At 38.8% G+C, this 22,832-nt stretch overlaps 2 long non-coding RNA genes across 5 annotated transcripts in view; both read right to left on the bottom strand.

Moving 5' to 3' along the window:
• Positions 1–455: 455 nt before the first annotated feature.
• On the bottom strand, positions 456–10,821 carry LOC137997805 (uncharacterized). Of its 4 annotated transcripts, XR_011122595.1 has the most exons (5): positions 10,782–10,821; positions 10,433–10,635; positions 6,916–8,317; positions 2,177–2,372; positions 456–793 (listed from the first exon to the last, which is right to left on the bottom strand). It is a non-coding gene; the product is annotated as an uncharacterized lncRNA (long non-coding RNA). The 4 variants fall into 4 exon arrangements; XR_011122594.1 differs by having other exon boundaries at positions 10,433–10,790; XR_011122596.1 differs by lacking the exons at positions 10,433–10,635; positions 10,782–10,821 and adding an exon at positions 9,560–9,762.
• A 9,217-nt stretch (positions 10,822–20,038) lies between these two features.
• The window catches only part of LOC137997804 (uncharacterized), a 6,010-nt gene continuing 3,216 nt past the window's right edge, over positions 20,039–22,832 (bottom strand). Inside the window, exon 4 of the long non-coding RNA XR_011122593.1 lies at positions 20,039–22,501. This is a non-coding gene — a long non-coding RNA (uncharacterized lncRNA). The remainder of the gene's footprint in view (positions 22,502–22,832) is intronic.

Raw genomic sequence — 22,832 nt, 5'->3', positions numbered from 1 at the left:
GCCTTTTGCTTCTTTTTTTTTTTTTTTTTTTTGTCTTTGTTAGGTTTTGTTCCTTTCCAGTTAAGCGCCGATCAACTGAAACTTCAACATCCCTCCCCCCTTTTTCCGGGCAAACCACGGGAATTTAAACTTTTGAAGATTGGACTGTTCAAATTCCCGCCCCCTTGGACCAAAGTAGTATCCAAATGGCCTACCCTGTAGTCAGATTTGTCTGTCTGTCCCCAACTTTTGAAGACATTTTTTGTTAAGTTTCGATTTGATCGGCGCATTATAAATAATAATTATTGCCAGTTTGTATTACTTACCGAAGTTTTTCGGATACGAGGCGCACTCGGTTGTAAGACGCACCTTTAACTTTCAAAATTGATGGCATTTACGTCACAAACTGAAAAATCTTCAAAATACTCGGTTCTAAGCAGCAATTTGGTTCAACTTCATCGCTAGTTCTGCTGTCTCAACTGAAGGTTGTAGTGTAGGTCAAGAACAGTGGAAAAATTCGCGACGAACGTTGGTGCGAGGCCACCATTTTGGAATCGCAGTAAGGGGAAGACTGGGACGAGTTTAACATACAAGATGGCAGCAAAGGATCAAACCTGGGAAAGAAGTTTCCGGTTCTCATCGTTGACAAATGCTTCCCCAAGAACCATCCATTGAACAAGATCTTCAATTGGCACACACTGAAACTGAGCTAATCTTGCATGCCAAACATGAAAACAATAATTGGATCCCACAACAAAAGAGTTCTTTCAGCATACACCACCCAAACACCTGGAGAACAGCATGACACATGTAACTGCGAAAGAAAACCAGAATGTCCGCTTGATGGTAAATGCCTCCAAACTAATGTATCTATCAAGACATTGTCACCTCCACTGACACAACGACTGAATCATACGTTGGACTAGCAACTAATTTTAAAGAACGCTTCAGAAACCACCATTCATCTTCATGCCAGCAAGCGAAACGAAACAGCTTTAGCTAAAGAAGATTATGAAAAGACGATATCAGCACTTTTTTAGTGTTTCACAATTTCCATCTGAAAGCTGAAAAGTTCGGTATTATCGTCTGTTTGTGCCCATTCTGTTGTTGGTTTTGTCATTCTCTTCTAAAGCAAAAACTTGTAAAAGATCAGATTTAATGACGATTGGCGATGTGACATATATTCCTAATTATCAACTGCGCAACTTTTTCGTTGAGAAAAGGATTAAAAGTGAGTTCGGTGGTTACGGCTGTTGTATCCGAGTACTAGTTGACCAAAAAATTGAGCAAATTGTACCTAAAATAACGTGGGTGACAAATTACTCCTTAATTTTGGCGCAAATTTTCAGCGTTAATTTATAATTTCACATGTGAAATTACTGTTGCTGTGGCAATTTTTGCTACAGTGCCAAAATGGCGTCCAGGTTTGAAAAAAACCCGCGTCTTACGAACGTAATTTGTAACCCATGATGTTAATAGTTAATCAAATGGTGTACTCGTGAAATTAGGGAATAATTTCACTTGCGTTTTCTCCAAAGTCAAATTATTTCCCTCGCCTGAAGGCTCTGGAAATTCAATATTTGATTTTGGACAAAACGCGCGAGAAATTATTTCCTAATTTCACTCTTTATTACACCCATTTAGAAATCACTGGTGCACCTTGCAATGTGATTGGCTCTCAGCAGTGCGATTTATTCCCAAATCGGATTTTTTTGCTCTGCATCGCTCCATTTCCCCAGCCAATGAGAATGGGCCACTAAAACAAAACAACCAATCAGATTTCAAGGCTTGTTTAAGGTAACCAATCAAATTGCAGGAAAATGAAAGACAAAGAAAATCATTGTGTGGCCAATTTTGCAACTTTTGTTCCCGACTGGATCAATAAAATTCTGGCACTGTCTAAAATCCTGTATTTTAGCGATTAAATAATTATTGTGTGATATCTAAATGGATGTAATAAAGTGGTAATGGAACTATGTGTCGTGCAATTTTGGTCTGAGATCATACTTGTGATTTCAAATCGAATTCGCGCTTAGCGCTCGTTTGATTTTGAAATCACACTTATGATTTCAGACCAAATTGCACTGCATTCAGTTAAATTACTGTTATTCACCAATTGATAACCCATACTAATAATACTCTATCAAGTGGAGAATAGTAAATACTATAACTTTTCAAGGTTTCAACTTTTACTCACAAATTGTAAACAACTTTTCCTTCCCGCCATCTCAGAGGTACAGAGGTTTCAGGTTACAGAGGTCTCAAAGGTTTGGCTGGCTTCACTCAGACGTTGAACTTCATCGACCGATAGATTTGTGTAAACGCAGCAGCTAAGGCAACATGACAAGGCCATGTAAGTCACGCTCCCCGTCGAGAGAGATTTCCCGCCAGCACTTGGGATGATTGGCAAAGGAAATATCTGAGCCAAGATAACTAGCTAGAGCGAGAACTTAAATTATATTCTTGGGTTGCATGTCGCGCAAGTGAAAACATAAATCGCTTACCACTTACGAAATTGAGTCAAGAAATGGAAATGTTATAGAAGAGGAATAAATAAACAACGGGTCCAAGTCTCAGTGCTGTGCGTTGTTCCGTACTTGAGTTATTCGGCGAAATTTATTACTCAAATTTGTAGAGTTTAGTACGGAGGCGCCATGTTGGTGTACTGCTGAAGTACACCAACACAGCGGCCGGAAACCTGTAGAAACATCTGGAGTTTGGCTGTCTTTAACACTTTCTGCACAATAATGAGCTAGAAAACATTCGTATAGACACGTCTCCTAGTATATTGGCTGTTTAGGCCACAAAAACACGAGGGAAATAGATGTTTTTATGCAACTGGCATGTTTTTCGAAAGCTGTCAACATGTCACGCACTGTGAAAAACTCTGAAATTCAAACTGCTCTATTTTCGAAACGAAGCACGGTACCGAGCTGAAAACATGCAAACAGATATATTTTTAAAAACTCTTATAGCTGATCAAGACAAAAACTCAAAAGGCTCTTTAGTTTTGTAGTTTCTTTTTGTGACGTCACGTGCAACCCAAGAATAGCCTGACAAGCCACAAGCAGTAATCTCCACCACAGTCACCTAATTAAACCATGATCAGTGAGCTTCACCGCTCAAATGGTTGCTTCCTAAGCAGTAGTGGAGATTTGAGAGAGGTTATATGTGTTTGGATAATATACAATTTCAAAAGGATTTAAAAAGACCCCTCGAGCTAACGAAAAAGGAAGAAGAATCATTCTTGGAAGCAGAGTTAGTATGCCAAAAACTGGATGCAACGACAATTATAAATTACAACCTGTACATGTAAAACGAGCTGTTATTAAGGTCGATCACCGGTGACAACATTTGCAAGGATTGCACTTTTGTGTGAGAGTATAGCTAGGCTGTAAGAATTTGATCGGTTATTTGTTAACTAGAGATCAAGAAATAAACTGATAATCGCGGGAGAACGCGTTTTTAAAAAAATAATTGTCCTGGCAATTCAGGTTGATGCATTGTTACGAGGCTATAACACTACTTTCCTTATACGGAACCAAAATTTCAGGAAAGAAAACAGATAATAACCGCGACCTTAGGTATAAGCCTGCAGCTTTATCGCTTCACATCAACGGGCCCTTTACTTCTATGAGATACAGAGAACTAATTAGTGCGATTATCGATCACATAAATAAGATCTAAAAACTAAACTCCACCATCCTTGAAACCAGGTCCGGCAAGCAGAATAAATGAAATTTGGAACGGATTATGCCACTCAATTCCCTGTTAATAACGCTTAATACTAAGGGATATTTTGGTTCAAAGCGATATAGTTCACCCACGAAGCACAGACGCCAACAAAGGGGCCGACCATTTAACTCTTGAGGGGGGGAGGAAGGGGGGTGGGTGACTTTGAAAAAAAATTTCCTGCAAGGGCTTGTTGGAAGAAAAAAAATGCAGGCATCACAAATGAAATAGAAAAAAATTCTTGCACTGCTGCAAGCAAGAAAAAAAAAATGCTGCAAAGCTATTTCATCATTCCTGGGGGGCTTTACGAAATCCCAGCAAAACTGCAACCATTCCAGATAATCTGCAAGCCAGCAAGCTACTCTGGGTAGCCTATTAAAATAACAAAGTGACATTGATTGGTCTAAATAACACTCTGGTTAGCCTACAGTTAGCTTAGGTAGCTTGCGGTTTGCCCTTATAATGGGATAAGGGATTTCTTGCTTGCTCAGTTCACATGGCACCAAGTCATAAAATAACAAAGTGACATTGATTGGTCTAAATAACACTCTGGTTAGCCTACAGTTGGCTTAGGTAGCTTGCGGTTTACCCTTATAATGGGATCAGGGATTTCTGTCCACTTTTAAATTGTAACTAATGCTTCTAGTAGTAATTACCATGCTATGAGCATTTCTGAACTGCTTTTTGCTATTTTTACCTTTTTTTTTAATTAAGAAGCTAAGCATTTTCAAATCTACCTTTGGAGCATCACTTTATAACATGAGAATATTGTTATTAGGTAATATTAAATGATTCTAAAGAATGACATTCCGAAAACATGTCGCTATACAAGAATGATTTTGTATAGCTTTGATTTTAATGTTTTGCAGCTCCATATATTAGAACTATTACTGCAATAACCACAATGTAAATGTAAATACACTCTGTAAATGTAAACACGACACTTTTTTGAGGAAGAAAAAGCCTGCAGAGAAATGAGGAGAGAAAAAATATATCCTGCAGAGCATTTAGGTGGGAAAAAAAAGTGTCCCAATTTAAGTCTAAGCATTTGCTACCTATTTTCAACAATAAGGTAAGGGTAAAGGTTAGCGTTATTTTTAGCTTTGGGTAAATGCAGCAGTTAATCTTCACTTAAAGAGCAGCCTTTGGGGGACACTTTGTGACATAAATTGTTTGTATTCTGAGACACAAGTGATGTTGAAGTTGGCTAGAAGAGCAAGGGGACACTTCGTGACGCTTATTGAAATCCGCGTGCGTCTAATTAGGACGCACCTGGACATATCTCAGTTTGCTAGAAAAAAAAAATTCTGACCAGAAATCACCCACCCACCCTCCCCTCTCAAGAGTTAAATGGTCGGCCCCTAAACCAGAGTGGCACGATTCATACAACCAAGAAAATGGCGCCTGCATATCTTATTGTGTTTAACTGACGCAAGTTTTGACCCGTAAAAGCCATATAGGTTCACCTATGCACAGTCTTGGGGAACTGTGGGGTCTGTTCAGAATCTGGGGACATTTTTGAGTAACTCGTAAAATGTCCTCGCAATTGAGTGATTTTTACTATTGGGGAAACGTGTTATTCGTGATTTCGTTTTACTCAGGTTTGGAAAGTCTTGGAATTTTCTTTATAGTTATGTCGTGAAGATCGTAAATTAACTTGTAGTTTAAATTAGCATGCGAAGATGAGATCAATCAGTTCAATACAATAAGATATCCAGGGACAACATGACAATAGATTTTACGAGAATTGACATTTTCAATGTCTACGGATACCCACCATTGAAAAGTTTTTTTCAGATCATAACACTGGGCAAGAAAAAGGGTGGCAAATGCGATGAAAAAGTAAGAAAAATGGACATTTTGACATCAGAGGGAAAAACGCATAGCTGAAGTAAAGGGCACCGTTTATGAATCAAAACAAAAAGATCAAATACTTTGACGGTAGCGAAATTCATGACGTTCTCGTTGCCGTCGGTGTTCCTTCTAAATTCGAAGCTTTTCAAGGTTAGGTTAGCAATACCAGTTCTTTTAGTAGTTTTTTTAAAGTTCCATCCAGCTTCCATCAATACTTTCTTTGACGGTCAATACTGTAGACTGGGGTGATGAGCGGCAATAAAAGCAAAGAGACGCCAGTGCTCGGTAAGAAACAGCTCCTCGTGGCAAACCACATAAAGAGGGAACACCAACCTCGGCTATGTCTGGAAAGAGATCAACCAAACGTGCGATGTCCTCTTTGCTTAGTGATATTCCCTCCACGCACATCGCGAAAATCTCGTGCTTTTGAATGGCACAAATGATGGACTCAAGACCCACCTTACAAAAAGCTAGTCTAAGAAAACGCAAGGACGAAAAAGAGGCATTGCTAATTCCTCTGTAAGTCAAATTTTCACAGCCGCCTACGTTTAATATTCCTAACGAGGGTATGCTTCCGGTAACAAAAACTAGATGGCTGTCATCCAACATTGTTTGGCTCAAGTTGAGCTCCGCAATGTTAACAGCTCGAATAACTGGATATTTACAAAGTTCACCTTTCATTTTTGCCATGTTAAGAACTGTCAGTCCAGCACAGTTTTCCACTATTTTGCAGAATGTTGCCCAGGTTGTTTTTGCGCCACTTAAATCAATAGAGCGGAATAGACTAGGCCTCCATTGGACTGCTATGAGAAAGTTATCCACTGTCTCCTTTGATGTGTTCTGTGCTTTTACAACGGAGAATTCATGATTTCTTGCGTACTTAATCAGAGTTTTGTCGTAAGAAATTTGCAGCCAAGCCTTGCACACTAGAGAAGCGGTTCTTCGAACAAATTTGTAGGGTAAATATGAGAAAACGTGAAGTATGATGCTTTGAGGCAAGGTATCCATTTATCTTCAGACAAGTAGCTACGAAATTCATTCACGTATAAGGCCATTTAAGTGACAGTCTTATCACGTAGATTTAAGAGTTGCTAATGCTGTCAGATTCTCAGGTCCCACCAAAGAAAAGTATCTGTTTGAATTTTTGGTCTAAAGATCTAAAAAAGCAACTGTGTATTACAAGTGAGGCAGCAAATTATCAATGGAACTTTCTTTCTGAAACGACTTATCAAAGCACGGCAATACCCATTCAAGGAACCCTTATCATACTTCAAAAAGGGAATGGAACTCAGTATCTTGAGACGACAACTTGATCTTTTGATATTCTAAAACAACAACATTTGTACTTACCTTAATGGATTTTTGGATTCTTAAATAAAGCAACACGTTTTTCACGTCCTTGATAATCGTGCCAGTTTCTCGTTTCCCCACCAAAGAAAAGAACCTGTTTTACATGATGTTTGGTCTCAAAATAAAAGTAACCAACTGCGAGGAACAAACTAAAAGGCACATTATCAAAGAAAGTTTTGTTCTCCAACGACCTATCGAAGCACAGTTGTTTCAAACCGAGAATAGCATTTTTCTCAGCACTACGATGCTGCGGCTAATTCACAATAATACAATGACTGCATAGACTTGTCAAATAGGAGGAAAAAGTACGTATCTTAATACAGCATTTTCAGATGTCAAACAAAAACTAGTGACAATAGGTAATAAAAGACTTTTTTCTTTCTTTTAACCTTAACTGACCCTTTTAAGATTAGTTTGCTGAATAGTAGGCATCTTCTTTAAGTTCGTTTATGCTACCGTTTTTCTCTTATTTAAGTCGTTTTCTTTCAAAGACAGCCGTGCAGCAATAAATATTGTTAACCGCTTAGCAAAACAACCCCCGCACTCACTGATAGTGCGAGAAATCTAAACGTTCAAACACTGACTTTTCATAAGAGTTTGTAATGACATTATATCGAGTTTGCTAGCTTATCCTTTACGCAGTCATATGGATCAAGTTGAAAAAAAGGTACAATATGGCCATACTTTGTCTAGAACATTACTTTGGCATGACGTTTTCGTAAGTTGAATCTATTAGCCTCAGGCTACGAGGAGTGTAACTGAGACCCCATAATCACGACTCTATTTGCAGTAAGTTAATGGGTACACACATCATATCGCTTTTTCAAAAGATTCCCGAAAACTCTTTCCCGCTTAATTACTTTTTTGGCAGATGTTTGTCAGATACTCCCGTTTTCACTATTGTAGACGCCACAAGACAATATTTCGCGCGCATTTTTTTCGTCATGATTTTGGCGGGAAGTAGGTCGGATATGGTCTAATGACTCTGCCGAGAGAGAACATTATTTTTGAAAAAAAAAATAGAAAAAATGCGCAATGAGAATTTGTCAAAAGTGTTAAATCTAGACAGCTCAGAATTTTTTTGCCTAATTGTCTCCTTGCGTCCGTCCTATATAGAGGTAGAGGATATTTTTGTTTGGTCCAATTTTCGCTTTAAAGCCAAAACCTTTAGTAGAACCCATTTACTGAAAACTAACATTAAGAAAATTGCCTGGGATGACAATTGCATTTCGTATTACCACGTTGTTGTGCACATCTGAATAAACATTCCGATAAGAGTAAAATGACCCTACGGTCGCAGATAACTTAGTGGGGACTCACATCATATCAGTATGCCAAAAGGTTCACATCAGTCTGGGAGAGGGTCTATATTTTTACCACGGCAGGGTAGCCTTTCAGTTACCTGTGGAGAAACAGAATCGATAAATGAAAATTAACACTAAAAACCAAAGTAGTAATAAAGTTGCCACCGATATCATGGGGTTTACGTTTTTAAATATTCGAAGAACTACTGCCACAAGCCCACTATATTAGATTTCAACTACATCTTACAAAGGCGTTTTTAAGAGTCAAATGACACCAACACGCAATGAAATGTCCTCTTCTTTCTTTTACTTTTCACGGACCTCTCTAAGATAGTTTGCAGCAAAATCATGGGCAACCATACCATTTCTTGGTCGTCAGCTGATGAGAACCTTTAACTTCATGTTATTTGAGAAGTTTACTTTCAGAAGACAAAAGACCAATTCGGCTAACGCAATGTTGTACCCAAATCAAATCTCTTGGGGTTAAGATTCTTTGTGTATTGCATTTGCATGAGTACCTTGACTTTTACTTCAATTGGGACCTTAAAACTGGGCATTAAGTTGGCATCTTAGGCGGCTTGTCTACACGAAAACGATCTTCTCCCTTTGTTTTGTCTATCACGTGCTAACTATTTTTCTTTAATTTTGTATGTCAGTAAATTCAGTCGTAACCGTTCCATCGAAAAGAATTCTAGTTCCCAAAAAAAACAAACAGGCAGCTAATAATTGTCTAGCAAAAATGAGAACGGCGCCGAGAGAATTCTGTCTACGCCGAGACAATTCTGTTTACGCCGAGCTGCAGCAATGACCCTTTGCAGACCTTTGCATCCGGCATGAGGTATTAGCACAAAACGGTGCTTTCAAACAGTCATGAAAATACTTGCTACATTTCATCCACATGATCTTATGGCAATTTTCATAACGGTTTTGAACATTTTCCCCTGAATGTTTAATTCAGAGGAAAATGTTCAAAACCGTTGAGTAGATACAACGCCATTTCAATGATGAGTTTTGCGCCATTTTAACCATTTTAATTTATACTGCATGCATCAGTGCATGCAGATAAAGAATTCAGATAGCAAGTATTTCTTTCGATCGCTTCATAGGGAAAAATCTTTCTCTTTTTAGTTTTACAAGGGTCATTTGATTGTACTGATTGAATCCTAAGTTCTCCACGCTACACAATAAGTCTAATAAGTTTGTCTTTACATGCTATGCTAAGTATTCACACTAAATCATGCGAAAGGCATATCTCTCTCTCTGCGTTAGATATACAGAGAATATATGAGTAAAATGAAAAGAACCATAGAAAGCGAAAACAGAGATGAACAACAACATACCTTTCAGCGAATGATTCAACATCACCGCATGATATCGTGTTTTGATATGAGGTGCCCGTAAAAGGTCGTAAAATGGTTCAATGCTTAAAATTAGGAGTGTTTAATGACTCCATAATCAATTGGAGATAAGTTAATGGGGACATACAGTGCTTGCGGCATTTTCCGTCGCATTCTTTGTTTTTATCGTTTGTTTCATTTTACAAGAAAACACCTCGCGCGAGTTTCCCTCGTCTCGCGGGAAGCAGTTTTGCTGTCATTGACTTCGCGGAGAGAGATAGAGTAGTCCGCCGTGTTTTTGAAAGCAAAAGATGCATGTAACTAAATAAACTAAAGAGCAATGAGATTTTGTTACTAGACTTCTGTTGAATCTGGAAGGTTGACATTCGGCTTTATCTTTCCGTCGCCTTCGTTTAAGAACGGATGTTTCGTTTGGTCGTATCGTGGTTATTATTTTTTTTCCCAATGCCTTTTATATTAATACAGAAATGTTATTATCGTTGTTGGGGTTGCTTTTCTTAATTGCCGGAAAAAAAAATTAAGGTTTTGTTTTTGTTTGTTTGTTTGTGTAAACATAGTTCATATAGATGAACTGCTTATGAAACCCGGAGAGAGAACAGTACTGTCGCACTTCATGTTAACTTGACCGTGACGTACCATGCACAATCTGTTGTCCTCGGTTCTCAACTGAATTTTGAATAAATTAATCGAAACTATTGATTGGCTTTCTTTTAGAAAAATCGCGTGGTTTGTGCATGGTTAGGGCCAAAACAGAGAACAAAGTTGAACAAATTTGTTCACTGGTATGCTAAGTGACCTTTCTAGACAAGGGCATAAGCTTTCCTCAAGCTATCCTATCCCTTTAAAATTACTTACTTTCAACTGTCGTTCCCCTGCTTTGGTATAGGATCTGTATGTGTTTGCTGAAGGAACGTTAAACATTGTGCCAACAGATATTCAACATGTATACAGATTGCTATTCAAAGTTTATAGCGATGTGACTTTCCAGAGGAGACAAGAGATCCTCGCGTATCGTCACAAACTCGAAAATTCACCACTCGTCTGGATGTAATTCAATTCTGAAATTCAAGAATTCCGTACAAATGAAAACGCAAGAAACGTGTTGTAATACCTCGCACAAAATAAAAGCGTTTTTAAGCGTGACTGCTCTTGACATGTATTACAATAAATCAGATGACTTAAAGTCTCGATTCAAGGCGCATACTTTTTTGAATCGATTGCATGCTGATGAATACAATGTGTCTGCACTCCCTTTAATAATCGGCTTTACGTGACGCCACCAGTCGGTGCGTTTTTTTAAATAAAGATACTTTAAATATGTCAGTCAACCATTGTTAAATTGTGTCCGATGAAAACCGATTTGTGCATGCGCTATAAATTGCTTATCAACAGCCTTGATCAATTTTGTGTTACCACAATGAAAGGAACGTCTGCGTCGAGCGTAATATATAGCCGTTCACCAGAACGTTTTGTCAGGATCGGTAAGAGGCCTCTTAGGAGGGTTCCAAGGTTTGCATCAATGCGCGGCAGCGTAAAGTGGGTTTGGGCCCGGTGCAAGTCCTCCCATGCAACTGATCTAGGGAATTCCGCTCTCAAGCTTTGCGAAGTTGGTGAGTTGCGCCACCACGTAGGTCATTGAGATGTCCGGAAGGACCGTTCATTTTTCACCTCAAATAAAATTTAAGTGGTTCGTTTCTTCCCCTTGCACAAGCAGGGGGCATGGCACAGTGTCGCTGTGTTAACTTTGATTACAGTCAAATCTTGGAAATATGCGACAAATATATATATATATAGTTTGAAGGGACCAAGGACGGACAACTCCTAGGTGACATTTTCATTGGGAGAAAAACGTTTTATGCCCTGAGCGGGATTTGAACCCACGTCTCCCTGATTACCGGTTGGATGTGATCACCACTACACTATCAGAGCAACCATGCTCGTTACATGGCCAATCTAGATAGCGAATGGGAATTAAGTGGTCATCCTGGGCCCATGTTTTTCCCAACCAGAACGATGATTCACAGGCGGACGATATATATATACCTATCTTAAGGTATCTTAAAGTGCTACTGTGACGAAATTTGAATCTTCCCTATCGAAGCCATTTTGGCACATAAACACGTAGTCTGTACGAGAAGAAGAATGCTGTTTACCATTTTCAAATATCTCTTTTTGTTCTGGAGATATTCAAGTTTTTTTAATATGCAAATTAGCCAAGTGATGACGTCATAAACCCTACCAAATTTTGATCAAGTATGATGGAGAAAGATATCTCAGCCAATTTGTATCAGAAATACTTGGTTCTTTGCACTAAGATTCTAGTAAATGTGTTCCACAATATGAGCATACCATTTTTGTTACCATGGCAACATACTGGGTTCCAGACCTCCCTGATATTAAAAGCTTTGCAGACCACCTTTGGCGTTCTGTTTTGATATTTGCAAATGGTGCCTCATCTGCATGATCCTGCCAGCATATAAAGATGTTAGGTCGAGTTTGTGGCCTTGGTTAATGTATTTCTAGCCTGAGATCACCAAAATATTGAAATCAGGTTGGAGGGGACTGGAAAAGAGTGAGTTGCCATGGGAACCAATTTCTTTACAGTCGTAGGTGTGTTGCCTTCAGAACTATCAGCTCACCAAGTTTCAATGGTCTCTGTTGCAAATTGACCGAGATAGCTTTATTTATATTCTTGATGTTCTACTGGGTTGGGTGAATGACGTCATTAGCCTTCTCATTTGCATATTTAACACATTTTTCAAACTTAAATATCTCTGGAACCAATGCAGATATTTCCAAACGGTAAACAGCGTTTTTAATGTTTCATGGTACTCTATGTGATAAACCAAAAAACTCAAGGGATAAAAATTTGATCACAGTAGCACTTTAAGGTCTCTGTCATTACCACAAAAATTGACATTGATATTTTACTCTTATTTCAAGCTATCTCAACTCGTGAGAAAAAGTGGTTTTTCTCACGCATGCAGGGCCTTCCCCTGACGTGCTAGAGAGAAACCAATGGATGCGCCATCAAATGCTGCAATAACTTCTCGGGGTTAGGGGGGGAATAGCTATTTCCGGGGGGGAGATATCACCAAAAAAAACTGCCTTCTCTAAGGTATACAGGGCCTTCCCCTGACGTGCTAGAGAGAAACCAATGGTACCACGAGATTCGCCATCAAATTCTGCAAGAACTTCTGGGGGTTACGGGGGAGTAGCTATTTCCGGGAAGGAAATATCGCCAAAAACTGACTTTTCTTACGTATGCAGGACTTTCCCTGGGCGTGCTAGAAAGTAACCAATGGTACCACGAGATGCGCCATGATTAGGATTAGGGAGACCACACTCAAAACCGGGGGAAGTTAGACCCTAAAAACCACTTTTTCTCACGTGTGCACAGTCTTCCATGGCGCGGTCTCGGGTCACCCGGACCCAAACGGGGGGAGTTATGCCCGAAAACGAAATACAAGTTTTTCGAGGATAACTCCCCCGGGATTTGGAATTTGGCCAATCCAAGGGCACCCTGAGGAGGGTCTTCGGAGGGCGCGTCTGATGAGCATAAAGCAAAATCCGGGGGGCCATTTTCGTGTCAAAACAGGGGTGCTCTTTGGCCTCTGAGGTCCACAGGTCGATTCGCCCCGGGTCGAAACTGGTGCGAAAAGTTGTTGGGCAATAGGGTCTAGGCGCATGAGGAATGGGGTCCCAAGGGAATAAAACGTAGGAATGTTAAAGACAAAAGACTGTGCACAGGGCGCCCACCTCAACACAGGATGCCCATATCTCGTCACGTGATAGATCTCGTTGAGACCTTTCCAACGGTGTATGGTATTATGGGATATCTCCATGGCAACCTCGAAATAAGCTTTTTCCATGATTTGGCCGTGCAGATCCAGTGGTAGATTGACTCCTACACAGGATTTGAGGCTCTTCAAGAGTCGACTGGAGAGGTGGTCGTGAAATTTGACCGTTGGATTTGAGCTACGAAGCTGAAACTTGGCACGCACCTGTGTACGGCCTAGAAGGTAAGGCCAAGAAAATATGGGGGAGACCGGACAAAACCGGGGGGAGTTATGGCCAAAAAGCGTTTTTCTTACTTACGCAAAGCCATCCTGTGAGGTGCTACAAGGAAACCAATGGTATCACGAGAGGCGCCTTGTGATTCTGTAACTACTTCTTGGGCTTAGAGAGACCACACTCAAAACTGAGGGGAGTTAAACCCGAAAAACCACTTTTCCTCATGTGTGTACAGTCTTCCAGAGGCCGTTAAAAGTGAAACGGACCTTACCACGAGATGGGCCATCTCCTGAGGAATCCTCCTGGTGCGGTCTCGGGTCCCCCGGACCCAACCGGGGGGAGTTAGGCCCAAAAAAGAAAAACAAGTTTTTCGAGGATAACTCCCCCGGGATTTGGAATTTGGCCAATCCAAGGGCACCGTGGGGAGGGTCTCCGGAGGGCGCGTCTGATGAGCGTAAAGCAAAGTCCGGGGGGCCATTTTCGTGTCAAAACAGGGGTGTTCTTGGGCCTCTGGCGTCCACAGGTCGATTCGCCCCGGGTCGAAACTGGTGCGAAAAGTTGTTGGGCAATAGGGTCTAGGCGCATAAGGAATGGGGTCCCAAGGGAATAAAACGTAGGAATGTTAAGGACAAAAGACTGTGCACAGGGCACCCACCTCAACACAGGATGCCCATATCTCGTCACGTGATAGATCTCGTTGAGACCTTTCCAACGGTGTATGGTATTATGGGATATCTCCATGGGAACCTGAAATAAGCTTTTTGGGTGATCTGCTGTGCAGATCTCTTAGTAGTTTTACTCCTACACAGGATTTGAGGCTCTTCAAGAGTCGACTGGAGTAGTGGTCGTGAAATTTGACCCTCGGATTTGAGCTACGAAGCTGAAACTTGGCACCCACCTTCGTACGGCCTAGAAGATAAAGCCAACGGAATATGGGGAAGACCGGACAAAACTGGGGGGAGTTATGGCCAAAAAACGTTTTCCTCACTAACGAAAGCCTTCCTCTGAGGTGCTACAAGGAAACCAATGGTATCACGAGATGCGCCTTGTAATTCTGCAACTACTTCTTGGGGCTAGTGGGTCCCAGCTGAAAACCAGGGGAAGTTTTGGCTCAAAAAGTGTCTGTCACCTCTCCCATGTGCAGAGCGCTCCATGGGGACGCTGGAGCGAAACCCATGGCACGGCCTGATGCGCCTGGTCATTGCGCATCTTTGTAGCGGGGTCGGGGGCCCCTGCTTTCCGGTGGGGGGACGTTTCAAGACAAAGACCCGCTTGGTCTCCTGCAAGACTTGAAAAAAAAGGCCCCTCCACCGCCCTGGGTTACGTCCATAAATTCGAGGATCATAACTTTACTTGATTTCATATCTGCAGTTCAGTATACGATTCATTTCATACACCATTTCGTTCATTGACAGTATTTATTTGACAACATATTACGATTTGGCAATACGTACTAAGATTTCTGCGTCAAATGATCTCACTGACCTCGAGTCTCTTGTTAATCGCGAGCTTGGCAACTTCAACGAATGGCTTAAGGCCAACAAACTGTCTTTGAACATAAAAAAATCAAACTTTGTCATCTTTCGTCCCCGGCAAAAGAATATGCCCTTCATACCTAGGATTGGAATTCTCGACTCCGTGACTAACACCTCGCAAACCTTGAAATGAAAGATTATTTCAAATACCTTGGCTTGCTGATTGATTCAAATCTTTCATGGAAATATCACATAGAATCTATCTGCCACAAAATCAGCAAGTCGATAGGAATTATAGCCAAGATTCGACATTATGTCCCACGTCGTGTTTTACTTTCAGTGTACAACTCATTAATTGTCCCTTACTTAACTTATGGTATTTGTGCTTGGGGTAATTGTGCCTTGAAATTTCAAAGAAAGATCGTAACTCTACAAAAACGGGCCTTACGTCTTATTTACTTCTGTAAGTCTAAGGAACACGCCGTACCCTTCTTTCTCAAATCAAATTGCCTTCCCCTACCTAGCCTATTTTCCAGATATTGTAGCTAGTTATTGTATGATATCAACAGACAGACAGCACCAGTTAGTATACTCAATCAGTTTGTTAAAACATTGAGAACTTGTTGTAATTGAGATTTACAAGGTTGTTCTGAAATTTACCTGGATAATGACAGTAAGATTAGGATTTTGCCTAAAAAACCTTGAAAGAATTAAAGAGGAGAAACCTTTAAGATTTTGCAAGATGTAGTCAATTTACCAAGAGTTTTTGGCGGATTTTCCAAATGACTTACTGAGATTTGACTGGGATTTCCTAACAAATAGATCCTGAGATTTACTAAGATCTACCGAGACATACGGGATTTAAGATCATGATTGGATTTACGAGCTCAAGATGTAGTAAGGTTATTATGATATTCCAAGGTACTGTTTCCTAAATACAGAGCTATACACAATAAAGCAAGATATACTGGGATTTATTAAGATATACATGATATTTACACACATATAGCGAAAATGATTCAGTTTTTTAAATTTGCCATGATATACTGAGATTCACCTATGGATATCAAAATATAATGTGATTCTCTAACAAATAAAGGAGATTTACAGGCTTACACTGATATTGACGGTTTTACCAAGATGTATAAAAAGGTCATGAGATATGCCAATATTTACAAAGATAAACTGGGCCTTACAACGTTATAGTGATATTTACAGAGACATTTCCCAAGATATACTGAGATTCACGAAGACATAGACCAATTGCATAAATGGCGCCCAAATTTGAGTAACAATACTTTGTACATCCTTAGCCTCGTGTTTATGTTTCAAGAAAAAAGGATTTTTCTCATGAATGTCAGCCTAAGGATGTATCAAGTATTGTAATTCAAATTTGGGCGCCATTTATGCAAAGGGTCTATTGAGATTATTTTAAGGTTGACTGAAACCTTTTTAACCTTCACTGAGTTGTATTAAGATATATAATCATTATTAATTAAAACGAGATCTAGGAGACCTGAGGAAATAAAGGATGCATCACCAGACTCCATAAATTTGAAAGATTGTGAGATAAAACTGGTGTCATTTTTGGTTTTTATTATTTACATTGCATGAATTATGTGCTGCCCCTCTAAGAGCCCCTGTAAAATGACAATGATCTCTTACCTTTTACTCTTTGGAGTTGACGCCAAAGCTTTTTTTCACAAATATGGCAATCATAACTAGCATCAAATAGTTTTTCATCTTTCTTGCTTGGTAAATTTCATTGTTTTTTTAAAAGTATTTCTTTTCTTCAACTTAACAAAGATATCAGCAACATTGTCATCTTTACTCATTGCAGAATAAAGAATCAATTTAAAATTAATACCAGAAGGACCAACAGCATAAAAACAAAATCCGGATTGATAAGCAAATGAATGGCTTTTTTTTGGGTTTCCTTCACAATGTTAAGGAACACTGTAAAACATTCAGAATCTGCATAAATTACTAAAGGTACTTTTATTACTTTTGACTTCTTTTTGATAATTTTGGAAATTAATTTTTTTTTAATATTTAGTTTGACAACAGCAAGACCATTTCCTTTACAATATTCAAAGTGTTTTTTAAAAATATCTCTTTAAAAAAATTCATCTGGCAATCAAACAGTCTAGGAACGTTTTTAATGAATGAGTAATGCAAATTTTCTCATTTTCCTTCAGAATCAGTTAAAAATAATAAATCAATTGAGTTATTTTCAGCAAATTCTTTGATTGAGTTATATAATGGAAAACATGTACCCTTCCAATGTTCATTTAATCCAAATACATTAATTAATTGGTGGTAAAATTTCATGGTTTTTCTAATTTTGGGATGTCCTTAATAGCAAGTGGAAAGCTTACTACGCTGAAAAGTCTAAATCTGTTTTGTATTTTAAATCTGTTATTCTTTCTTCACCATTTTCCTTCGGGTAAAAACGACGAAAAATAGCCCATTTAAAACAACAAATGATTTCCATGTTAATAACTGCCTTTTTTGCAAACAGACTAATTTTCGACTTAGGATTTCGAGTTGGATCTCGAGTTGGATTTTCGAATTGGATTTTCGGGTTGAATTTCGAGTTGGATTTTCGAGTTGGTCACTGTAAATTAATGGAGACTGCAGACTAGGGGTAAAATGCAGACTAAGGTTATAATGTAACTGTTGAAAAAAAAAAAAACCTTTTAGAAGAGCTAACCTTAGGCCTAATTAGACCTAAAACAATATTTAGGCTAAACTCAAAAATCCAACTGGAAAACCCAACTCGAATTCCTAACTCAGTGAATTGGCACCCTTCCTTTTTTACTGCAATAAATTTTGGTAAAGGATTTATTTCATGCGTATGTATTTTAAAACTAAGGATTTTTTTCAAACTTGAGATTACTCAGTCCTAATTCTGTATTAATTTCTTTTTCTGTTACTTTTTTGTATTATGTTTTAATAAAAGATCACCTTCATTTATTTCGTTATAATTAGCTTTTGAATTTCAAAATGTATAAAATATTGTTTTTCTAAGTGTCTTTGTTTAAAAAAAAAAATTAAATACCATTTCCACACTAACTACAACTTTAATATTTTTGTGCTCCACAGGCTATTTCCACTCTTGCCTGCTAGCCACTGGCGCTGGCTCCTGTTTTCATGATCTGCAGTCCACCTCTTCCCTTTTTTTCTCAACTGGTTCTAATTCAATAAAACTGATTTGATTTTTAATTTTCCACTTTAACTCCTTTTGTACTTACGTCAACATTTTTCAATTCAAATTTAACTCTTTTAGACAACCTTTTAATGCAGATTTTTCTGATACTTTTTATTTCTTTTCCATCTTCTCCGACTTTGGTGGTACAATACCAGCAATTTTACAGAATTCTTCAATTTCCGTACTACTTTTTTTTATGAAATTTGGGTTTTCTCTCATTTTTTCTAAAATATTACTTATCTGATCATTTTTTTAATGTTCAAGTTCTTCTATTTGTCTTTGTTCTTTTCAAAGTCTTCGTTCTCTAAATTTTTAATAGTTCATTTTAAAATTATTTTGTGACATTTTCTTTATCTTTTTTAAAACCCTTTTATTTTAATTTTTTGCGCGTTATTGTTTCGTACCCACACCCTGCTAGCTGAGCCTTTCTTAGCTCGATGAGAAAGAAAGAATTCTGCAGAAATCATGTTAAGTCTTTATTAAGTATGTTGCTTGGAGACAGTTTCAAACCCAGGCCAAGTCTCCATCGCACTTCAAGACGCCATGTTCATTTTCATACTGAAGGCTCGATTTTGACCTTGACCCTGTCAAAAATATGATCCGCGCGTTGCCTAAACCGGTTTCACCAGAGTGAATAGCTCAGAAAGTTGGACTGCTGCGACCTAAAAGACTATACACGTTTTCTGCAGCCTCTCTTTCTCACCCTCACGTGAGTTTTTGAGAGGCTCTTCTCGCAGGGTGCATACCCATTGCTACGCTTCGCTTGCCTGTGTTCTTTATCCCCGCTTTTTTTCACACTATTCATAATACCGAAAAAAAAAATTGTATAAAACAAACAACTCTCAGAAAATCCACAGTATCAAAAAATTGGCGAAAACACAAAAATCATAAAAGCGAAAATCATAAAATAAGCAAAAGAACTGTAAAAACACCCAATAACAAACCGAATTTCTAAAACCATTTATCTACTACGCGCATCTTCCAGGGTTTGCTGCAGGAGGAACATTCTAATCCATGGGGAGCAGTGGCAGAAAAACAAGTTACAGAATAGAGTGCGGGGCGTTCCCCTGAAGAGATGAAGCCAATGGCTTCCCAGAATAGCGCTCGTAATTGTGCATCGTCCTGGCCTAAAATCAGGGGGTGGCTCATCCAGGTGCGGGGAACCCTCCACAAAAAACCAGTTTGGCTATAGAGTGTATGGCCTTTGGTCACCACCCCAGGAACTCCAGAATGCAAAGGAATCCCAGGATAAATATGATACCATCTTGAACGTCAGTGAGAGGTCTCTCACGTGGCAAAACGACGAACGACTTCGGACAGGCTCTCACCACCTTTGAACGCTTCAAAGGAGCATTTAATACATCATTCGGGGATCAATCCTGTAAATCACTCGAGTGATGACACGGCTGGGGTTTTCGAGGACATCATGAAGGTAGACGATTCGTTTGCTCCATATTTTCTTACCCATGGTGATCCGCACGCCCACATTCAGCACGCGGAGCTCCGCTAAACGTACGCATTGCACGCCAATTTTTTCGCCGGCTTTGTTCTTTCAACGGCAAAATTATTGCCGACAAGGGTTATTGCGTGATGTTCACACCACGTGACGTACAGTAGCAAATAAAATCGCGCAAAAATTAATAGGCGGGTTGTAAACGTATAACGTATATAAGTGGGAAAGGTCCATGCTGTAACCGAATGTGGAAAACCATTGAAGTCACCAAAACTTTGCCGTCTTGACCCTAAGGACAACACAAGACATCATCTTAGGCACGTTGTTTATTTCGAATTTAATGTACATTCCTAACGGCATTTTTCGCAACTTCAGCACTTACGATTTACCAATAATTATGAATAATGAATAAATGGTAAATAATTGAATCAATAAGAGCACACTTTCGAGTTAAAGTTTACTTAAGCCTCTGTTTCAAAGCGAATCTAAGTACGCACTCTCCCTTATCAACAAGAGAATACAGAAAGCGTTTGTTCTTGTCGATTTCCTTTTCAATGTTCGGGTTAGAAGGAAATGGTATGATACAATAGAGGAATAACAAAACTAGGTATTAAATACACTTAAAATAACAATATAACAATGTTTTTATACATACTCTGTTTTAATACCACAAAGACCGGAAATCAAAACTGTCAATAATTTTATCTTCACCCTTTTTTTGGTCTATATTTCGATTTGTTTAAACTGACACCAGTTAAATGACAAGATTACATGCTGCAAAAACTGAACGCCTTTAAGACCAAACAGATACTACTTAATCCAGAGCATTATAAACAAATTTGCTTACGATTTGTTTGGACAAAAACCAGAAGGCACTTGAACCACAGACTTAACTTAAGCCTCATTTAAGAAAGAAAAACTTAAAACTAAAGAAGACACTCTTTCAGCTCCAAATATCAGCAAATAAATCCATAAATCACATTACTTCACCTATAAAAAAAGTTTTCAATTTAACTACCAAACTGTAATCAATTACAGCCAATAGCAACAATGAAAAAATATCGCACATGCCCTGAAAAATAGTGCTACAAACCAAATATGTTCCAAGCAAAGAAAGTAGGCCGACTTTTTAAATGCAAGCAGTAAACATGACTTTGAGACTCTTGGCAGTAAAAGAAGGATTTGCTCGAGTTTTGCTCAGAGTAAATTCGAATAATGTTACCTTTGTAAATGCTACGCACTTGGATTCACTTTGAAAAAGAGGCTTTAACTCAGAAAAAGCCTACTGCATGAATTAGTTTCCCAAGATCAGATTCAGTTTGAATGAAGAATTAAATGAATATGAATGAAATATCAACGAATAGTATCAGTTCAAAAAAGATAACATTAAGTGTAAATACTGCTACATTTTTAAACAATACATGTAATTATAGCCTGCCCTCTAAAGAGCAACTAACACGATCAAAATTGCAGGTGCCATAGAATACCAAAGTACATGTACATGCATAAAAGCTGGCACCAAGGGGAGGTGGGAAGCGGAAACAACTTCCCATACTCTCCCAATTGAATGTAATAATAGGCCACTTTCAATATATTAAAATTCAGCTTAAAAGAGAGGTTCAGAGGACAAAGACAAAGGAAAGTGGCCTGATATGTTAATGTCTTTCGCACTCATTGCAACTTGTTTCTATTGTTTTTGTCCTCTCTGCCTCGCTATCAGGCTGAATATTTATATTTTGAAAATGGCCTATTGAAGTGGTAAGAAATCAACAATGTCCTTGGCAGTGGATTTCACTGTTGAACGTGCACAAATATTCAGGGCAACTACAACACTGATGAAAAAACAGTATTAATAAATTTCACATGTACATGGGGGATACACATAATAACAATTATCTATCTTATTTGCTGTCTTTCAAAACGACAGCTTAAAATTCAAGATAACACAGCCTTCTCAAAATATTTTTCGGGAGCAGGTCATAAGGAAGGTGGAGACGGTTTGGTGCTAAAGGCACCCAAGCGAGTGCCCAAAGGATGCAAGCTTCTAGGAGGGTCTCGGGGCATGCTCCCCTACGGATTTTTTCAAATTTAGACATTCACAGATGCAATTTAGTGCAATCTGGTGGATTTAAAGTGACGAACGTTCACATATGGATTTGACACTTGCTTGGAGTCTGATAAGAAATACTGGAATGCTAATTCAATCAACATTTCATGTGCGCGAGGCAAAAAAATATTGTGGACACGAATTTGTACGTCAAACAAACTTTTTTCAAGCTTTTAGACTATCTCCAGTGACTTCACGTTCGAGCTAAAAATGTACTGTCTCTGACATTTTCTGACTAGAAGGAGACGGTCAAGCTTTCTGAGGAGGTGGCTCATTGAGCCGTCGACTGGCCGATTTTGAGAAGGCTGATAACAACAACCAATATTTTTCCAGAGAAAGTTAGTCTTCAAACTCTTTCAAATTCCGTAAAACAAAATATTTTGTAATGTAGTACAATCCATAGCAACATAAAATATAATGACTTTTTGCTTGACCAACTGCAACATCCTGTCATCAGAATGTTGAATTCACAATAACGTTAATGATTATGTCAAAACCTCTTGGGTGAATGTTTATTACAGGAAAGCTATCCACATCACTGTGACGTGCAGTTAAAAATGTTATGGCTGTAGTCAAGGATTGTGATAGATCATGAATGTATACTGACTGGACTTAAATGCCATTTTCCCCTCCACTGTTACCTTCCCACCAGGGAAAGAATCATCTGTAAAGAAATGAAAATAATGAGAAATGAGGTTGATTCCCCCTTTTCTTTTTTTTTAGTACTGGTCATTGTGTCATTCCAGAGCATTACGGTGTGATTCGTAAGAAGCTTATGGTCACCAAAGTTACACCCTGACAATTAAATGTAGGGTTTATTCCTTGAATGGGTCCAAGGGAATCTACAATGTACATCAAGCACAACAAACATTATTCTGAACACAATCTGTCTGTCATATATCGTACCAACTTCAATCCCTGCAAGCACAAGCACAGCTGAACTAAAACAAAAAACTGTTTACTTTTTACTGTTACATTAACTTACAACTTCTGTG

Source organism: Montipora foliosa, chromosome 3, assembly GCF_036669935.1.
Source record: "Montipora foliosa isolate CH-2021 chromosome 3, ASM3666993v2, whole genome shotgun sequence".
NCBI lineage: Eukaryota > Metazoa > Cnidaria > Anthozoa > Scleractinia > Acroporidae > Montipora > Montipora foliosa.
This window is presented reverse-complemented; position numbering and strand designations above follow the sequence as displayed.